Raw genomic sequence first — 20,585 nt, forward strand, 5'->3', positions numbered from 1 at the left:
GGTGCGGGATTTACGGAGTCCGGATCGGAGTCCGGCACCTTGGAGTCACAGGCCTTGCGAGGGACTAGGCTGGTATCCGGCTCTATCGCCGTAGAGGTTGCAGTTTCCGGGGCGACGTCCAACCGTCCGTCCCCGACTGGCGCAGTGGGCTCCGAGCTAATGGTCGGAGCGGACACCTGAGCGACGCTCTGGGTGTTGTCCGATGACAGAGCTAAATCATGCCCATCGTGACAGTGCGGCGCGCCCGGTTGTGGCTCGAATCCGTCAAAGATCAAGTCCCCACGGATGTCGGCCGTGTAGTTTAAGCTTCCAAACCTGACCTGATGGCCAGGGGCATAGCTTTCGATCTGCTCCAGATGGCCGAACGGGTCGGCCCGCAGTGCGAAGCCGCCGAATACGAAGATCTGTCCGGGGAGAAAAGTCTCATCCCGGACCGCATCGCGATTGATGAGCGAAGAAGCCATCGGGCCTAAAGGCGATGATACAGAGGAACTCTCAATGAAAGCACCAATGTCGGTGTCAAAACCGGCGGATCTCGGGTAGGGGGTCCCGAACTGTGCGTCTAGGCGGATGGTAACAGGAGACAAGGGACACGATGTTTTTACCCAGGTTCGGGCCCTCTCGATGGAGGTAAAACCCTACTCCTGCTTGATTAATATTGATGATATGGGTAGTACAAGAGTAGATCTACCACCAGATCGGAGTGGCTAAACCCTAGAAGCTAGCCTATGGTATGATTGTTGTTCATCCTACGGACTAAAACTCTCCGGTTTATATAGACACCGGAGAGGGCTAGGGTTACACAGAGTCGGTTACAATGGGAGGAGATCTTCATATCGTATCGCCAAGCTTGCCTTCCATGCCAAGGAAAGTCCCATCCGGACACGGGACGGAGTCTTCAATCTTGTATCTTCATAGTCCGGGAGTCCGGCCAAAGGTCTTAGTCCGGCCATCTGGACACCCCCTAATCCAGGACTCCCTTAGTAGTTCTGCTGAAAATAGTGTTAGTCCGGGTTAGTTCTAACCAAATCATACCAAAATCATATAAAACTATTGTAAACACGACATGAATACTTCATAAATTATAGATATGTTGGAGACGTATCATCCCCCAAGCTTGCTTTTGGCCTAACTTGGTAATCACCAGTCGTAGAAACTGTGAGGTCCAATGTTGAAGTGCTGGGGAGCAGACACCTGAGGGTCCCACTGCTGAGGCTCCTCCTGTGCCGCAGCCAGGTTTTTCTGGTTAGTGACAATGTCCTCAGGCATAATATTTTATCCGCCCCTCGCAACAGGATCAAACAAAGCGAGTGCAGGCAAGGGAATAATATCACGAGTGTTCACACTGAAAACTAAGTTGTAAGGCATATCAATATTAGGGTAATCACCAGCAATAAACTGGTGGTCCTCCATAGCTGCTCTATCTAAGTAAGCCCTAGGCAAAGGATGATCATGCTAGCGTATCTGCACATTAAAGTGAGTCGCCAAGCGAGTAGCATAAATGCCCCATGTATTTTACCCTTAGATCTGTTAAGGTGAAGGCGACGTGCCACAATAGCTCCCAAGCTATAAGTGTTGTCACCATAAAGTGCGCGACATAAAACAACAAAGTCTAGGGTGCTAAGTGCACCTACCTTTTCTCTAGCAAGTAAGCATTTTGCAATGAATATAGCAAAGTAATGCACAGCAGGAAAATGCAAGCTAGCAGCGGTGGTTGTCAGTGTCAAAACCGGCGGATCTCGGGTAGGGGGTCCTGAACTATGCGTCTAAGGCTAATGGTAACAGGAGGCGGGGGACACGATGTTTACCCAGGTTCGGGCCCTCCCTATGGAGGTAATACCCTACTTCCTGCTTGATTGATCTTGATGATATGAGTATTACAAGAGTTGATCTACCACAAGATCATAGAGGTTAACCCTAGAAGCTAGCCTATGATTATGATTTTCTTGTCCTACAGACTAAACCCTCCGGTTTATATAGACACCGGAGGGGGCTAGGGTTACACAGAGTCGGTTACAGAGAAGGAAATCTACATATCCGAATCGCCAAGCTTGCCTTCCACGCAAACGAGAGTCCCATCCGGACACGGTACGAAGTCTTCTATCTTGTATCTTCATAGTCCAACAGTCCGGCTAAAGCATATAGTCCAGCTGTCCGAGGACCCCTTAATCCAGGACTCCCTCAGTAGCCCCTGAACCAGGCTTCAATGATGATTGAGTCCGGCGCGCAGATTGTCTTCAGCATTGCAAGGCGGGTTCCTTCTCCGAATACTCCAAAGTAGATCTTGAACACAAGAATCGTGTCCGGCTCTGCAAAACAAATTCCACATACCACCATAGAGAGTATAATATTTCACGGATCTAATCTGCTGACAGTTTCTTCATAGCGTGACATCACACCGCGGCTCGGTTATTATTTGACCCGTTTTATCGCGAAGCGGTTTTATGGGCACGTCTTGTCGAAGCAGAGATCGTGTTCCCTTATCACGGGATTCTCATCAATACAGGCGTGGGTAACCCAATCGTGCCACCACCACGGCGCTTGGGAAATAAGCGAGTTTTAGGGCATGTGGGGAGGCACATGATCTTACTGCCTTTATAAAGGGATAAGGATTCCCCTCTTTCACCTGTACCTTCTCCTTCCTCTGCCTACTCTCTCTCTCTCTCTCTCTCTCTCTCTCTCTCTCTCTCTCTCTCTCTCTTCAGCGTCCAAGCATTCGAATTCTCCGCTATCCAGGAGAAGGATCCGAAGCTGGAGGCAAGTGGATGGCCTCCACTATCCAGGAGAAGGATATAAAGAAACTTCGGGAGGCCGGGTATCTGGCCAAGAAGATTGGGCACTGTGTCCCGACAGCGGGACAGATTGTCCCTACCCTAGAACCCCACGAGAGAGTCGTATTCCTCCCTCACTTTGCCCGCGGGTTGGGGTTTCCCCTCTGTCAGGACCCCGACTCAATGCCACATCGATCTAGCATGTAACACCTCATATCACTTTGCGGCCTCACGCACGGTATCCCCACGGGTGTCGCCTTACCTTTGCCCGGGACCGTTTGCGCCTTTTGGCACACGTATATGATGGTGTCGCTAGCATCCATATGATAAAGAGCCCGGGCTGACATGGCTAGTCGTAAACCCAAAGTGGCACTAACTTACAGGGACAGGCATCCATGACCCAACATCGAACGTGTCGGTCATCAGCGAGTGAATCCAGGCTGTAGCACTGGGCTAACAGGACTCCGGTGAACCGGGCTGTAGCGGGCTAACAGGACTCCGGTATTCATCGCGTGACATTTCCCCGAAGGGACAGACACAGGATCGAAGAAGGACACATGCCGGCCAGCCTAAGTGTTCCGGAGCAGTAGCAAGCTACCAGGGCTCAGTGGAAGCACTAGGAGACATTTCCCGGTAAGAAAGACTACTAAGGATAAACAACTAGATAGTCAGATCCCACACATAGCAATACACATTACACGTACGCATAACATGCAAGTATGTGTTGTACAACATGGCATCACAGCATAACTCAACAACTCATATAGATAAAGGCTCAGAAGAGCCATCATAGCATTTATTACAAACAGGGGTCACATGACCCAACATTCAGAGCAATCAAGCAACAAACGGAAGCATTACATGTCTGAGTACAGACATCTATAAATGGAAAAGGCTGAAAGCCTGACTATCTACAACGTCCGATCAAGATCGTAGCTGAGGTACTAGCTACTAGTCGAAGTCCATGAGAACACTAGTAAGACCGAAGTCTCCGCTGCAAAACATAAATAAAGCAACATGAGTACAAAGGTACTCAGCAAGACTTACATCAGATCCTATCATACATGCATTTGTATCAAGAGGGTAATGTGGGGTTTAGTTGCAGCAAGCCAGCTTTGACCCTGTGGCTATCCTGTTCTACGACTACCAGAAACTCTTGAGGTGATATGGCGCACATGAGTTCACTAATCACCACACAATACACTACTATGGATTCATTTCCGTCTCCCTACGAGAAGGCCATCCATAGCACTCACACTTGTCTTGAGCATTTTATGGTATCCACTTCAAGTTGTCTATGTACCATGTAAGCATCCAAGAAGTCCATAACCGCGGACCCGGCTATTCGAATAGATCATGTTAACCCTGCAGGGGTGTACTTCTTCACACACGCTCCCGCCACTTACCGCCATGTACACGTCATGTATCTCGGCAACCTTCAAGTGGAAGCCTGGCGAGGGTGTCGGCCACGACCTGACTAACCACACAAGACTCTAGTCCAGGTTTATCGCCTATTCGGGTTCCATCCGCAAGGAGATCCGGCCGGGGTGTCGCTCACGGCCCCAAACGATGTGAGCAGGGTTCCCAAGCCCACCATCCGGGTGCCACTTGGTACACCGTGCCACCTGTGCCTAGTCTGTCCCAAGCCCACCCTGCCGGGTGCCACCTGGTAGAAAAATAGCACTACCTACAAACACCAGAAACTAGTTGCGACTCCTGGACAGAGATCAAGTCGGTTAATAAGTCGAGAGGGCTTGGAGCGCCCGGAGCCCAATGTGTGGTAGTATCGAGTCATTGGACAACATACATAGAACTCGGTGCTTAAGGACGGTTCCAGTGAGACAACCCACCATGTACTCCTACATGGCCTCTCACCGCTACCTTTACCAAATCGTGTTCACACACTTCACTCTCAGCATCAGAACATATCGTAACACTCCAATTCATTCCCAATGAACCAGACCTGACACAACTCTAAGCAATAGCAGGCATAGCATGGTAGGAACACAACATGGCTCAATCAACTCCTACACATGCTAGTGGGTTTCAACTATTTACTGTGGCAATGACAGGTCATGCAGAGGAATGGGTTCAACTACCGCAGCACAAAGTAGCAGATGAATCGTTGTTGTCCTAATGCAATAACTGAGAGCAGGAGCGAGAGAGTAGGGTTTTATCGAAATGAACAAGGGGGTTTGCTTGCCTGGTAAATCAACAAGGAGGCACTGCTTCACAGACAGGTACTCTGGAACAGCTCCGGAGCAGGACCTATCGAGAAGGAACAGTGTCGGCAATCAATACACAAACATATGCAACAATATGATGCATGAACATGGCATGAAGATGTGATGTTGTTTGAGCTAATGCAACTAGTATCATTTGGTTTGAAGTCCATTTGAACCAAAGTTCAAATGCATCTCCAAATAAGCTCCTATATATGCCATAATGTGTTTTCTCATATTCAGCATGTATAAGTTGGTTTGTCATGCATGAAACTAGTACAGATGGAAAGATTGCATTTTTCTGATAATTTTTCATATATAAATTATTTCAATCTGAGCTACGGTTGAATTGTATGAATTTTTGAAGTTTAAACAATTTCTGGAATTTCCTGATTTAATTTAAATCCAGAAATCATATTATTGCGCCAGCATGACGTCAGCACGACGTCAGCAGTCAACTGCGGCTGACTGGGGTCAAACCTGACGTGTGGGGTCCACACGTCAGTGACATGGGGTTAAACATGGGTTTAATTTAATCCTAATTAAAAGTTAGTGGCGCTGGGGCCCACTGTCAGTGTCAGGGGGGGTTAGTTAATGGTGATTAGCACTAAGCTAATCACCTGGCCGACGGGGCCCACCCGTCAGGCCGGCGAGGTCATTGGCGGCGACCTCTGGACGCGGCGGCGTCCGCGATACCGGCCACGGGGACGGCGTCGGAGAGCACCGGGGCGTAGCCCGGGCTCTCGCGCATCTGGAGGGGCAGGTGGGAGGAGCTGGGGAGGCCGGAGCTCGCCGGAGCAAAGCTCGCGGCGGTGGCCGGAGCTCGGCTTCGATCGGGAACGGGCTGCGGGGCACTAGGGAGGCTGCGAGCGGGTCCGCGCGACTCGCCAGAGTGCACTGAGTGCAACGGCGAGCTCGGCTGCAGCCTGCGGCGGCTGTGGCCACGACGGCGAGGAGCTACGGCGGCGATGGCTTCGGCCATGGTGGGGAACGGGGCTACGGCGCGGGAACAAAGGGAAGAAGAGAGGGGAAACGGGAAGAAGCTCACGGTGGATCCAGCGAAGGCATCAACGGGCTCGGGGAAGCACTGGTGCGGCCGGAGCGTCGTCGGCAATCTCGGGCAGCCGACGATGAAGACGACGAGGGTGGCGACGATGGAGGCCGTCCGGAGGTGCGTGGCTCGACGAGGAGGTGGAGGGGGTCGTGGCGGAGCTCGTGGACTCTACGGAGGGGCGAGGGGACGGCGGGGAGCGCGTCGGTGGTGAGCTGCGGCGGCGGCAGTGCTTCGGGTGCGGGGAGAGGGAGATGTCCAGGGGAGGAGGGAGAGCGAGAGAGAGTGGAAGAGGACCGGGGCGGCGCGTGGCGACGTTCCAGGGCGTCCAGGGCGACGAGAAGGGCGCCAGGCAAGCAGGGAGGCTGGTGGCGTGGCGCGGTGGCGCGCGCGCGCGCCGGGCACGCTCCCCTCCCTTTGTCGAGGACGAAGACGACAGAGGAGGCCAGTGGGCTGGGCCGGCGCTGGCTGCTGGGCCGGCCAGGCCGCACAGGAGCTGGGCCGCAGGTAAGTTTCTCCTCTTTATTTTTGTTTTCTATTTTTCTGACATTTGTTTTGATTTAATTAAAATATTAAATCATTTTATTACCTTATGCCAATTTTTGCAGGAGCTAGATATATTATTCCAGAGCTCCCCAACAGGTGGCATAATTTTTGGACATATATTAATATATTTCCAATGCAAATATTTATGCATTAATTCCAAATGGCCAAAATAAATATCCGTGAGCTCCTAAAAATATTGGTTTGATTTTTATCTCTGTCCAATATTTTCAGAGAGCAACATGAGCATTTTCTTGGACCCTTTTGGAGAAATTTTTATTTGGGTCATTTTCAAAATGATTCTGAGGGTTCCACCAATCCTCATTTCAAATTTAAATGAAATTTAAACATGATGCACAAATGACTAGCTAGTCTAGGTCATACCAGACTAGGGATGTGACAACTCGCCCCCACTTGAAAGAATCTCGTCCCGAGATTCAGGGGTCGACGGAAAGAAAGCGGGGTACTCCAGTCGAAGACGATCTTCTCGCTCCCAAGTAGCTTCTCTCTCGGAATGATGAGACCACTGAACTTTGAGAAACTTGATGTTCTGACGTCGGGTAACACGCTCTGCTTGATCAAGAATGCGAACCGGGTACTCTCGGTATGTGAGGTTATCTTGGAGATCAAGCGTTTCGTGGTCCACTCCGCGGATGGGATCCGAGAAGCAACGCCTGAGTTGAGAGACGTGGAAGACATCATGAACTCGAGAAAGATGTGGGGGTAGTTCCAACTGGTAGGCAACCTCTCCTCGTTTAGCGAGAATGCGAAAGGGACCAATGTAACGAGGAGCCAACTTGCCCTTGATACCGAAACGATGGGTACCCTTCAAAGGAGTAACCCGAAGGTAAGCTTGGTCGCCAATTTCATAAGTCATATCCTTATGATGACGATCATACTGACTCTTTTGACGAGACTGGGCTGTTTTCAAATTCTCACGAATGATGCGAACTTGCTCTTCTGCCTCCTGGATCATGTCCGGTCCAAAGAATTGTCTTTCACCGGTTTCTGACCAGTTCAAAGGTGTTCGACATCTTCGTCCATAGAGAACCTCAAAAGGAGCTTTCTTGAGGCTGGATTGATAGCTATTGTTATAAGCAAACTCGGCAAAAGGAAGACATTTCTCCCAATCCATACCGAATGAGATAACGCAAGCTCTAAGCATGTCTTCGAGAATTTGATTGACCCGTTCCACCTGACCACTCGACTGAGGGTGGAAAGCGGTACTGAAGGAAAGATGGGTTCCCATGGCAGTTTGGAAACTCTCCCAGAAATGAGAAGTGAAAAGACTGCCACGGTCTGAATTGATCTCTAGTGGAACACCATGAAGTGATACTATTCGAGAAATGTATAAGTCAGCAAGCTGACTAGCAGTGATACTCTCTCGAACAGGAAGGAAGTGAGCCACTTTGGAAAGACGATCAACGACTACGAAGATAGCGTTATTCCCTCTCTTGGTCCTGGGAAAGCCGGTGATGAAGTCCATACCAACTTTATCCCATTTCCATTCAGGAATAGCTAAAGGCTGAAGGGTGCCAGCAGGTCTTTGATGCTCTGCCTTAACGCGACGACAAACGTCACATTTAGCAATGAACTCAGCGATTTCTCTCTTCATCCTAGTCCACCAGAACCTCTGGCGTAGGTCCTGATACATCTTAGTGCTACCGGGATGAATCGTGAGAGGAGATTCATGCGCCTCCTTAAGAATCAATTGTCGAAGATGTTGCTTCTTGGGGACCACCAGGCGGTTCCCAAAGAAAACAACACCTCGATCATCTATAGAGAAACTACCAGCAATACCCTTGGCAATGTTTCTCTTGATCCGGGTAATCCCCGTATCATGCTTCTGGGCTTCTATGATAAGATCCACAAGGGTAGGTTTCGCCACCAAGGTAGAAAGGAATCCGTGAGGAGCAATGTGAAGATTAAGCTTACAGAATTCCTCATGGAGAAGTGGTTGGCCTTGCTGCAACATGAGATTGTTGCAATAGGATTTACGGCTTAGAGCATCAGCCATGACATTGGCTTTGCCTGGGGTGTAGGTAATCCCTAGATCATAATCTGTGATCAACTCCAACCAACGTCTTTGCCTAAGGTTCAGATCCGGTTGGGTGAAGATATACTTGAGACTCTGGTGATCGGTGTAGATCTCGCAACGTTTACCAAGGAGGTAATGTCGCCAGGTCTTGAGTGCATAGACTACGGCTGCAAGCTCTAGATCATGTGTAGGATAATTCTCCTCATGTGGATGCAACTGTCGAGATGCATAGGCAATCACATGACGATCCTGCATAAGAATGCAACCTAGTCCCTGTCGTGAGGCGTCGCAGTAGATAATAAAGTCTTTAGTGAAATCCGGTGGCACAAGTATGGGAGCAGAAGTCAGGCGTCTTTTCAGTTCCTGAAAACTGTACTCACACTGTGGGGACCACTCGAACTTTTTATCTTTCTTGAGAAGTTCCGTGAGGGGTTTGGCTACTTTGGAGAAGTTTTCAACAAAGCGGCGACAATAGCTGGCTAGACCAAGGAAACTCCTAACTTGTTTAACGGTTTCAGGTGGAGTCCAATCGAGAACAGCCTGAACTCTCTCGGGATTGACAGCAATGCCCTTACCAGAGATTACGTGGCCTAGGTAGGTCACTTCTGGCAACCAAAATTCACACTTGGAGAACTTGGCATAAAGGCGGTGCTCTCTGAGTTTTTCTAACACAAGTCTAAGATGTTCGGCATGCTCTTCCTCGTTCTTCGAGTAAATAAGAATATCATCGAGGTAAACCACGACGAACTTATCTAAGTACTCCATGAAGATCGAGTTCATCAAGCGGGAGAAAGTGGCTGGGGCGTTGGTTAGGCCAAAGGACATGACGGTGTACTCGTACTGGCCATAACGAGTGACAAAAGCTGTCTTGGGAATGTCCCCGTTTCTGATCTTGATTTGGTGGTATCCTAACCTCAAATCCATCTTGGAGAAGACTGAGGATCCAGCGAGCTGATCATACAGGTCGTTGATCCTGGGGAGCGGATATTTGTTCTTTATCGTGACCAAATTAACGGGACGATAATCTACAACCATCCGGTCCGTACCATCCTTCTTCTTGACGAAGAGGACGGGGCAAGCCCAAGGAGAAGAACTAGGACGGATGAAACCCTTTTGCAAGGACTCATCAAGTTGTTTCTTAAGCTCGGCTAGTTCTAAGGGTGCCATCTTGTAAGGTCTCCTGGAGATTGGAGCTGTTCCTGGGATAAGATCTATGACGAACTCTACATCTCTGTCAGGTGGAACACCTGGCAGTTCCTCTGGAAAGACATCCGGAAAGTCACGGACTACCGGGATATCTTCAAGGTCTGGAAGAGGGCTGGCATTAAGAGAATAGAGCTGACGCTTTGCAACTCTAGTGGAGACAGTGACTATCTTGCCAGATGGGTGTGTAAGCTGAACAGATCTTGTGTAACAATCAATCTTGGCATGATGAGCTGTCATCCAGTCCATACCCAAGATGATGTTAATATCTGAGGACTTGAGGGCTACAAGTGATGCAAGGAATACAAGTCTGTCAACAAGGATTTCGTTACCATGGCTTACACTAGAGGTTTGCCATTTGGATCCAGGAGTTTGGATTCAAGCGGAGTTGGCATATCACAAAATGACATGTCGTGCAACGTAGCATAGCTTTCAGAAATGAAGGAGTGAGATGCTCCAGTATCGAATAGAACTGATGCTGGGTGACAATTGACAAGGAGTGTACCAAGAACGACATCCGGATCATCATGAGCGTCTTTGGCTGAGACGTGATGCACACGTCCACGTTCAGTGGGGGCTGACTTAACACTGATCATCTTGCGTGATGGCTTAACACAGCCAACAGTCTTCTCGGGCTGGGGTGGAGCATAACTAGTCTGAGAGCAGTCACGTGCATAGTGTCCTGGCTTCCCGCATGTGAAGCAAGTCCCTGAGGTTGGACGTGGACCCGCACTGACAAGCGGTCTACCAGTAGGCCTGGGTGGAACATACGACTGAGCTGGGGGAGGCACCACATGGGATGGCCTCGGTGCATATCCGGAAGGAAGAGCGGAGTTTGGAACCCAAATCCGGCGCTTCTGGGAACTAGAGCCAGAGGAAGATCCCAAATCACGGGTGTGCTTACGAGACTCCTCGTAGGTGAGCTGAGCTGTCTCTGCATTAATGGCCTTGTTCACAAGGGCTTGGAATGTATCACAATGATGCAGGTGGAGATCATGACGCAACTTGGGGTTGAGACCCTTCCGGAACCTAGCTTGCTTCTTGGCATCCGTGGACACTTCTTCTGTGGCATAGCGAGCGAGGTTCTCAAACTCTCGGCTGTAAGCATCAACAACCATCTTATTCTGGGTGAAACTACAGAACTCTTCTCTCTTGCGATCAAGAAGGGCCTGGGGGATGTGATGCTCGCGAAAAGCCTCAGTGAAATCCTTCCAGGTAGGAATCTGGCCAGCTGGAAGCAAAGCCTCATAGTTCTGCCACCAAAGACTAGCAGGACCTTCCAGGTGGTATGTGACATAGGTGACCTTGTCATCTTCAGCTACGTTCGTGGAACGCAGCTTATGAGTGATGCTACGGAGCCAGTCATCTGCATCGAGTGACTCGATGGAATGATGAAAGGTAGGTGGGTGCAAACGAATGAAGTCATGAATGGTCACAGACTTATTGGACTGATGTGCGGTGTTCTCCTCGATACGTGCCAACAAACGGTTAGACTCACGCTTGTTCCTCTCCATTTCTAACATGAACTCTGTCAACGAAGGCGGGTCGGGAGGATCCTCATCCCTACCATCTCCATGGTTCTGGCTACGAACAATAGAACTTGATGACATCCTGAGAAACGAAACCAGGGACGGAGTCAGCATTAACTATAGACTGTAGAATGTAGGACAAGGAATTAGTATCTCTCGAACTCCTAGGGAAATTCCGGCAGCATAACGGCAGTAAAATGCTCAGAATGAGACATCCTACTAAAATGGGGTAATAACATACTCATCAGCAATACTCAAGGTTCTGAGATCATACTAAACGGACTACACCGGAAATACTCAAAACTGGGGTATGACTCTGATCAACCAATCCTATGGGACTACGGAGTAGTAACACGTGATCCTGATAGACGGAAGAGAAAGCCTAGTTCCTTAACCCCGTAGGAAAGATAGGATGACTCAGATCAGAAGGCCATGAGGTAAAGGAGTAAAAAGAGCCTTACGTTCCATCCCACAATCAATTCCCTTACATAACTAAAGATTTCTAGACTCAACTTCGACCAGTTTGGCTTGGTAATCCTACAGGCAGTCAGGCTCTGATACCAGCGCTGTCAGGACCCCGACTCAATGCCACATCGATCTAGCATGTAACACCTCATATCACTTTGCGGCCTCACGCACGGTATCCCCACGGGTGTCGCCTTACCTTTGCCCGGGACCGTTTGCGCCTTTTGGCACACGTATATGATGGTGTCGCTAGCATCCATATGATAAAGAGCCCGGGCTGACATGGCTAGTCGTAAACCCAAAGTGGCACTAACTTACAGGGACAGGCATCCATGACCCAGCATCGAACGTGTCGGTCATCAGCGAGTGAATCCAGGCTGTAGCACTGGGCTAACAGGACTCCGGTGAACCGGGCTGTAGCGGGCTAACAGGACTCCGGTATTCATCGCGTGACATTTCCCCGAAGGGACAGACACAGGATCGAAGAAGGACACATGCCGGCCAGCCTAAGTGTTCCGGAGCAGTAGCAAGCTACCAGGGCTCAGTGGAAGCACTAGGAGACATTTCCCGGTAAGAAAGACTACTAAGGATAAACAACTAGATAGTCAGATCCCACACATAGCAATACACATTACACGTACGCATAACATGCAAGTATGTGTTGTACAACATGGCATCACAGCATAACTCAACAACTCATATAGATAAAGGCTCAGAAGAGCCATCATAGCATTTATTACAAACAGGGGTCACATGACCCAACATTCAGAGCAATCAAGCAACAAACGGAAGCATTACATGTCTGAGTACAGACATCTATAAATGAAAAAGGCTGAAAGCCTGACTATCTACAACGTCCGATCAAGATCGTAGCTGAGGTACTAGCTACTAGTCGAAGTCCATGAGAACACTAGTAAGACCGAAGTCTCCGCTGCAAAACATAAATAAAGCAACATGAGTACAAAGGTACTCAGCAAGACTTACATCAGATCCTATCATACATGCATTTGTATCAAGAGGGTAATGTGGGGTTTAGTTGCAGCAAGCCAGCTTTGACTCTGTGGCTATCCTGTTCTACGACTACCAGAAACTCTTGAGGTGATATGGCGCACACGAGTCCACTAATCACCACACAATACACTACTATGGATTCATTCCCGTCTCCCTACGAGAAGGCCATCCATAGCACTCACACTTGTCTTGAGCATTTTATGGTATCCACTTCAAGTTGTCTATGTACCATGTAAGCATCCAAGAAGTCCATAACCGCGGACCCGGCTATTCGAATAGATCATGTTAACCCTGCAGGGGTGTACTTCTTCACACACGCTCTCCGCCACTTACCGCCATGTACACGTCATGTATCTCGGCAACCTTCAAGCGGAAGCCTGGCGAGGGTGTCGGCCACGACCTGACTAACCACACAAGACTCTAGTCCAGGTTTATCGCCTATTCGGGTTCCAGCCGCAAGGAGATCCGGCCGGGGTGTCGCTCACGGCCCCAAACGATGTGAGCAGGGTTCCCAAGCCCACCATCCGGGTGCCACTTGGTACACCGTGCCACCTGTGCCTAGTCTGTCCCAAGCCCACCCTGCCGGGTGCCACCTGGTAGAAAAATAGCACTACCTACAAACACCAGAAACTAGTTGCGACTCCTGGACAGAGATCAAGTCGGTTAATAAGTCGAGAGGGCTTGGAGCGCCCGGAGCCCAATGTGTGGTAGTATCGAGTCATTGGACAACATACATAGAACTCAGTGCTTAAGGACGGTTCCAGTGAGACAACCCACCATGTACTCCTACATGGCCTCTCACCGCTACCTTTACCAAATCGTGTTCACACACTTCACTCTCAACATCAGAACATATCGTAACACTCCAATTCATTCCCAATGAACCAGACCTGACACAACTCTAAGCAATAGCAGGCATAGCATGGTAGGAACACAACATGGCTCAATCAACTCCTACACATGCTAGTGGGTTTCAACTATTTACTGTGGCAATGACAGGTCATGCAGAGGAATGGGTTCAACTACCGCAGCACAAAGTAGCAGATGAATCGTTGTTGTCCTAATGCAATAACTGAGAGCAGGAGCGAGAGAGTAGGATTGTATTAGAATGAACAAGGGGGTTTGCTTGCCTGGTAAATCAACAGAGGAGGCACTGCTTCACAGACAGGTACTCTGGAACAGCTCCGGAGCAGGACCTATCGAGAAGGAATGGTGCCGGCAATCAATACACAACATATGCAACAATATGATGCATGAACATGGCATGAAGATGTGATGTTGTTTGAGCTAATGCAACTAGTAATCATTTGGTTTGAAGTCCATTTGAACCAAAAGCTCAAATGCAATTCTAAACTGAGCCTCTTAATATGTCATAATGTGTTTTCCCATATTCAGCATGTATAAGTTGGTTTGTCATGCATGAAACTAGTACAGATGGATAGATTACATTTTTCTTATAATTTTTCATATATAAATTATTTTAATCTGAGCTACGGTTGAATTGATATGAATTTTTGAAGTTTAAACCAATTTCTGGAATTTCCTGATTTAATTTAAATCCAGAAATCATATTATTGCGCCAGCATGACGTCAGCACGACGTCAGCAGTCAACTGCGGCTGACTGGGGTCAAACCTGATGTGTGGGGTCCACACGTCAGTGACAGGGGGTTAAACAGGGGGTTAATTTAATCCTAATTAAAAGTTAGTGGCGCTAGGGCCCACTGTCAGTGTCAGGGGGGGTTAGTTAACGGTGATTAGCACTAAGCTAATCACCTGGCTGACGGGGCCCACCCGTCATGCCGGCGAGGTCATCGGCGGCGACCTCTGGATGCGGCGGCGTCCGCGATACCGGCCACGGGAACGGCGTCGGAGAGCACCGGGGCGTAGCCCGGGCTCTCGCGCATCTGGAGGGGCAGGTGGGAGGAGCTGGGGAGGCCGGAGCTCGCCGGAGCAAAGCTCACGGCGGCGGCCGGAGCTCGGCTTCGAGCGGAAACGGACTGCGGGGCACGGGTAGGCTGCGAGCGGGTCCGCGCGACTCGCCAGAGTGCACTGAGTGCAACGGCGAGCTCGGCTACGGCCTGCGGCGGCTGTGGCCACGACGGCGAGGAGCTGCGGCGGCTATGGCTTCGGCCATGGTGGGGAACGGAGCTACGGCGCGGGAGAAGAGAGGGGAAACGGGAAGAAGCTCACGGTGGATCCAGCGAAGGCGTCAGCGGGCTCGGGGAAGCACTGGTGCGGCCGGAGCATCGTCGGCGATCTCGGGCAGCCGGCGATGAAGACGACGAGGGTGGCGACGATGGAGGCCGTCCGGAGGTGCGTGGCTCGACGAGGAGGTGGAGGGGGTCGTGGCAGAGCTCGTGGACTCTACGGAGGGGCGAGGGGACGGCGGGGAGCGCGTCGGTGGTGAGCTGCGGCGGCGGCAGTGCTTCGCGTGCGGGGAGAGGGAGATGTCCAGGGGAGGAGGGAGAGCGAGAGAGAGTGGAAGAGGACCGGGGCGGCGCGTGGCGATGTTCCAGGGCGTCCAGGGCGACGAGAAGGGCGCCAGGCAAGCAGGGAGGCTGGTGGCGTGGCGCGGTGGCGCGCGCGCGCGCCGGGCACGCTCCCCTCCCTCTGTCGAGGACGAAGACGACAGAGGAGGCCAGTGGGCTGGGCCGGCGCTGGCTGCTGGGCCGGCCAGGCCGCACAGGAGCTGGGCCGCAGGTAAGTTTCTCCTCTTTATTTCTGTTTTCTATTTTTCTGACATTTGTTTTGATTTAATTAAAATATTAAATCATTTTATTACCTTATGCCAATTTTTGCAGGAGCTAGCTATATTATTCCAGAGCTCCTTTATAAATGGTATAATTTTTGGACATATATTAATATATATAACTAATATATTTCCAATGCAAATATTTATCGGATTAATCCAAATGGCCAAAATAAATATCCACGAGCTCCTAAAAATATTGGTTTGATTTTTATCTCTGTCCAATATTTTCAGAGAGCAACATGAGCATTTTCTTGGACCCTTTTGGAGAAATTTTTATTTGGGTCATTTTCAAAAATGATTCTGAGGGTTCCACCAATCCTCATTTCAAATTTAAATGAAAATTTAAACATGATGCACAAATGACTAGCTAGTCTAGGTCATACCAGACTAGGGATGTGACAACTCGCCCCCACTTGAAAGAATCTCGTCCCGAGATTCAGGGGTTGACGGAAAGAAAGTGGGGTACTCCAGTCGAAGACGATCTTCTCGCTCCCAAGTAGCTTCTCTCTCGGAATGATGAGACCACTGAACCTTGAGAAACTTGATGTTCTGACGTCGAGTGACACGCTCTGCTTGATCAAGAATGCGAACCGGGTACTCTCGGTATGTGAGGTTATCTTGGAGATCAAGCGTTTCGTGGTCCACTCCGCGGATGGGATCCGAGAAGCAACGCCTGAGTTGAGAGATGTGGAAGACATCATGAACTCGAGAAAGATGTGGGGGTAGTTCCAACTGGTAGGCAACCTCTCCTTGTTTAGCGAGAATGCGAAAGGGACCAATGTAACGAGGAGCCAACTTGCCCTTGATACCGAAGCGATGGGTACCCTTCAAAGGAGTAACCCGAAGGTAAGCTTGGTCGCCAATTTCATAAGTCATATCCTTATGATGACCCTTTTGGAGAAATTTTTATTTGGGTCATTTTCAAAAATGATTCTGAGGGTTCCACCAATCCTCATTTCAAATTTAAATGAAAATTTAAACATGATGCACAAATGACTAGCTAGTCTAGGTCATACCAGACTAGGGATGTGACACCCTCCACCCATTCGTTCACGGCATCATGTAGTACTACGGGATCGATTTCCATGATCTATCCCCCAATTCCTTCCTCAACATCTCGACGTTCATCGTCGTGTGTGATTCCTCCACATCTCTCCACACTTCGGATTGTGGCTGAAGATTTTCAATGTGAAGCCCAAGGTGGTGGGCGGCAAGCACGCCAAGTGCGGAGGTGCCATGGTGAGCAAGATGTCCAACATCGCATGGACATCACGTACATTTAATGATTCCATCAAAGGGTGGTAGCAATAGTTGTTCTATGTCACTGAGCCACGCGGCGCCAAATGGGCTGCGGCTCCCGAATTTCGATCAGGAGCCCCGTTGCGGCTTATGTCCTGGCCCGAGAAGGGCCTGGACTGGTCTTCGTCAGACGAACTGGCAACGCTCCAGGCGCGCGTCAAGAGAATGGGAGACAAGAACATCAAACTTGTTGACGTAGTCCAAGTGATGTTGGTTCGCCGGATTCTCCCATGCCAACGCAGGGCTTGCACTTTATGGGAATTCGACCCAGCCAAGCACCAGACCCTGGCGGAGCTTTTCGGCACAACGCACGAAGATATCTGGAAGGCGCTCTTCAAGTCCGGCAAATCATGGCTGGACTCGGCCGAGGAACGTGGGTACAAACTGTCCCGTCCCGCAAGTTCGGTAAGTTTTCATATATCGGCAAGATGTACACTTCAACTGCGTATTTTAAGGGAAATGCTTAATATATTTCCCGACAATTCTCCCAGGGCTGGACGAAGAAGGCGGAGCGGATCTACTGTCCGGCCCCGCTGCCAGAAGAACAAGCCGGCCCACTTCTAATGAAGATGTTGGTCCCGACGCCTTATAAGGCGCCTAAGAAGAAGGCCGAGAAGGAGGCCAAAGAGACCAGGGGCGGCCTTCGTCGCAGGGGTACTTCGGACAAAGTGTCCGAAGACTGTGAGGCCCGCTCCTCCTCCGAAGAGGACAAGAAAAAGGAGGAAAGCAAATCCACCCCAGCGAGGGGGAGAAAGAAAAGGACGGCCTCCAAACGCTTGGAGGCCAAGTCGTCTAAGAGGGGGAAAGCCTCCTCCATAGACGATTCCACCACCGCCACCGACAGCAGCCCAGAGTGGGATCCCAGGGTCCAGCCCCTGGTTAAATCGTGAGTACATAAAATCCCGATACATTAGCATATCCAGACTTATTATCGCACAATGTTGATGTATTGAGCCACGCATATTGCAGCCCGGCCAGGTCCCATCCCGAGTAGTCCTTGTCGGAGGATTCGCTAGGTTCGGACACGATGGACAACAGAACTCCCCCGACGGCCACCTCCCCCAAACATGTGGACGACACCTCCAAAGGGGCCCAGGCCAAGGAGGGGCTGGGAAGACCGTTCAAGCGGCGCCAGAGGGTCAAACCTCGACAGCCAGCCACATGGGGGAGGAAACCCCCATGAATACTGATGGCGGGGGCCAGCTTGAATTCGGCCCCTAGCCGGACACAGTTCCCGAGACCATCACGGCTCCGGAATCAGGCAGGAAACCTTCAACAGAAGGGGGTACGCCTGTTCCACCGGCGACCTCCGTCCAGCCAGAGGTGCCGGATACTTTATCGACAGCGTTAAAAATGCTTCCATCATTGAAGAACACTGCGCCCTTATGGGTGCGGTGATTGAGAAGATTCAGTCTGCCGAAAGCGGGCTGACTGAAGCCTGCACCAGCCTCTTAACAGGCTTTGAGGTAAGTGGTGAGGCTTGAAGAGTGTCATAGTATAGATAGTATCCCCTGATACACTGTTCGGTGTTTGAAAAGAAAAGCTGGACAGCGGATCGAATATATGCTCGCAGGAGACTTACCATTCAACACTCTTATTTATTATTATGTTTTGTCTAAGCATGCGTCTTTATTGTCTGCCACTTCTCATACTGCGGAAGTCTCCAGACTGAAGCAGCGTGTGGAGCGGGCCGAAGAAGAGCTCGGCCAAGTGAAGAAGCAGTTGGAGGATAATCAAGGTATGTAAAACCTTGTTTTTATTTAGTACAAATCAATGATTGATTGTGATGAAAAAACGTCGTGGTGTGTGCCAGGAGCGACGGCTAAGTCGAGGCTCTTAAGAAGGCGGTGGCCGAAGCCGAAAAGAGGGCAGCCAAGGAGCAGGCCGATCGTGAAAAACACGAGGCCAGGGTCGCTGAAGTTCAACAAGAACTCCAGGAAGCTGTGAAGAGGTGCGAGACCTTGGAGCAAAGCTTGTCGGATAAAGAATCCGAACTCAGCAAGGCTCATCAAGCCGCACGCGATGCCCAGGTAAGTCCCAAGGCACACTCCAGGAAATCCAGGAGGCCAGAAAGATCGTGGCGGGTAAGGCTTTTTCTATGCAAAGCAAGTATAAGGAAAGATTCCTGTTGCTAACCCGAATTCGGGGCTCTCCAGGGGCGTTTGTGGATTTGCCGCGCAGCATATCTGATGCCGCACAATTCTATCGAGCCGAAGAAGGGAGCTCTACGGAGAATCTGTTCTGGTCGCAATACCTTGCGCCAGAACATCATGTGCCCTTTATCGATCAGCTGAAACAGCTGGTCGAGCTGCATAGGGCGGCTGAACTAGCCATGAAGGATTTAATTATTCGGCTATGGCCTACTGAAGCAATTCCCAGCAGCTACTCCGGGCTCGTGAAGCAGCTGGTTAGTTCCTATCATCAGATTACGCGATCAAGCGGTCGGTCTGTATTGAAGGTGCTCGAATGGCTTTTGCCCGCGTTAAGGTGCACTGGGCCAAGATGGACGCTGTTAAGCTGATGATCGAAGGACCACCCGAAGGGAAGGAGCACCGCAAACCTGAATTATACTATGAAAGTGTCCTGGAGGGATCCCGCCTTGTGGCGGAACATTGTGCCAAGGACATTATTTTCCCATGAATATATTCATGTTGTCCGGCGTTGTAATATGAAACAAGGTTACTATGTAGTGCTTGTTATTTAATAATTTTACCTCCTGTGCGGCCGTTATTTATATTAATTCTGAGAGTTTGCCAGTCGTCGGCTTCTGCCCCCATGTAGTAAGTATGGGGGTGTTCGAGATAAATCTAAACACTCTTTACCCCAATTTTGGGTCCTTTAAGGAGGTGTTCAGCGCAATGAACCAGGCAATCGGACTATAAGGTTTAATCAGCCTCACTTAGCCATAGGAGTTTGACAAAAGAAAGGTAGGCGCAGCCCCTAGTGTTCAGAAGACCGGACTAGGGGCTCTATCAGCACCTGATCAGAGAAAACCGATCCATCGCACGCTGCATTAGTTATCGCATAATGCGGAAGAAATCTTTAAGGATTTTGTGACCTCTCGAACAGCGACCAGCTCTCGCCGCATCATGATAGTCAGTTTTCGACTTTCTCTACTAAGGTGCTCGTCCGAAAGAACCGGGACACAATCGTAGTAGTTCTCCCTGTGCCGCCTTAGGCAATATAGCGGAACGTAAGGTAGCAAAACACGGGAGCCGGGCAAACCCAACATTTGAACAAAGACATGATTCGGAGCTGATGCATATAATGCTATAAGTTCGGGGTGCCGAACGGCCATGAAGGTGTTCGGACTTTCTTGCCGTATTATGGGTACAACGAAGCCCCTGGCATATTAAGGCGTACCAAAGTGTACGGCTGCTATTTGACAAAAAATATCAACAAAAAGAAACGGCAAGTGAACGTCATATGAAGCCGCAGATTTGTAATTGAATAACACGTCAAAGTGTATGAGTACAAGTAGTGCGATAAAAAGAAATATGACTTCGGAACCTGCTGAGGCCAGGGCGGGAGCTTTGTGCGCATCCGGGTAATAGTAGGATGATCATCGAGGGAAATATCTAGGGATTCCCATGCGCGTTCGAGCTGTTTCCCTCCGTGGTGTGTCCGTCCCTTCATAGGTCTGGTCACCAGGTCGTCGGTGATGGCATAGACAAAAAGTGGACCTGAAAGAAAATGCAAA

This window comes from Triticum aestivum, chromosome 1B, assembly GCF_018294505.1.
Source record: "Triticum aestivum cultivar Chinese Spring chromosome 1B, IWGSC CS RefSeq v2.1, whole genome shotgun sequence".
NCBI classification, from domain to species: Eukaryota; Viridiplantae; Streptophyta; class Magnoliopsida; order Poales; family Poaceae; genus Triticum; species Triticum aestivum.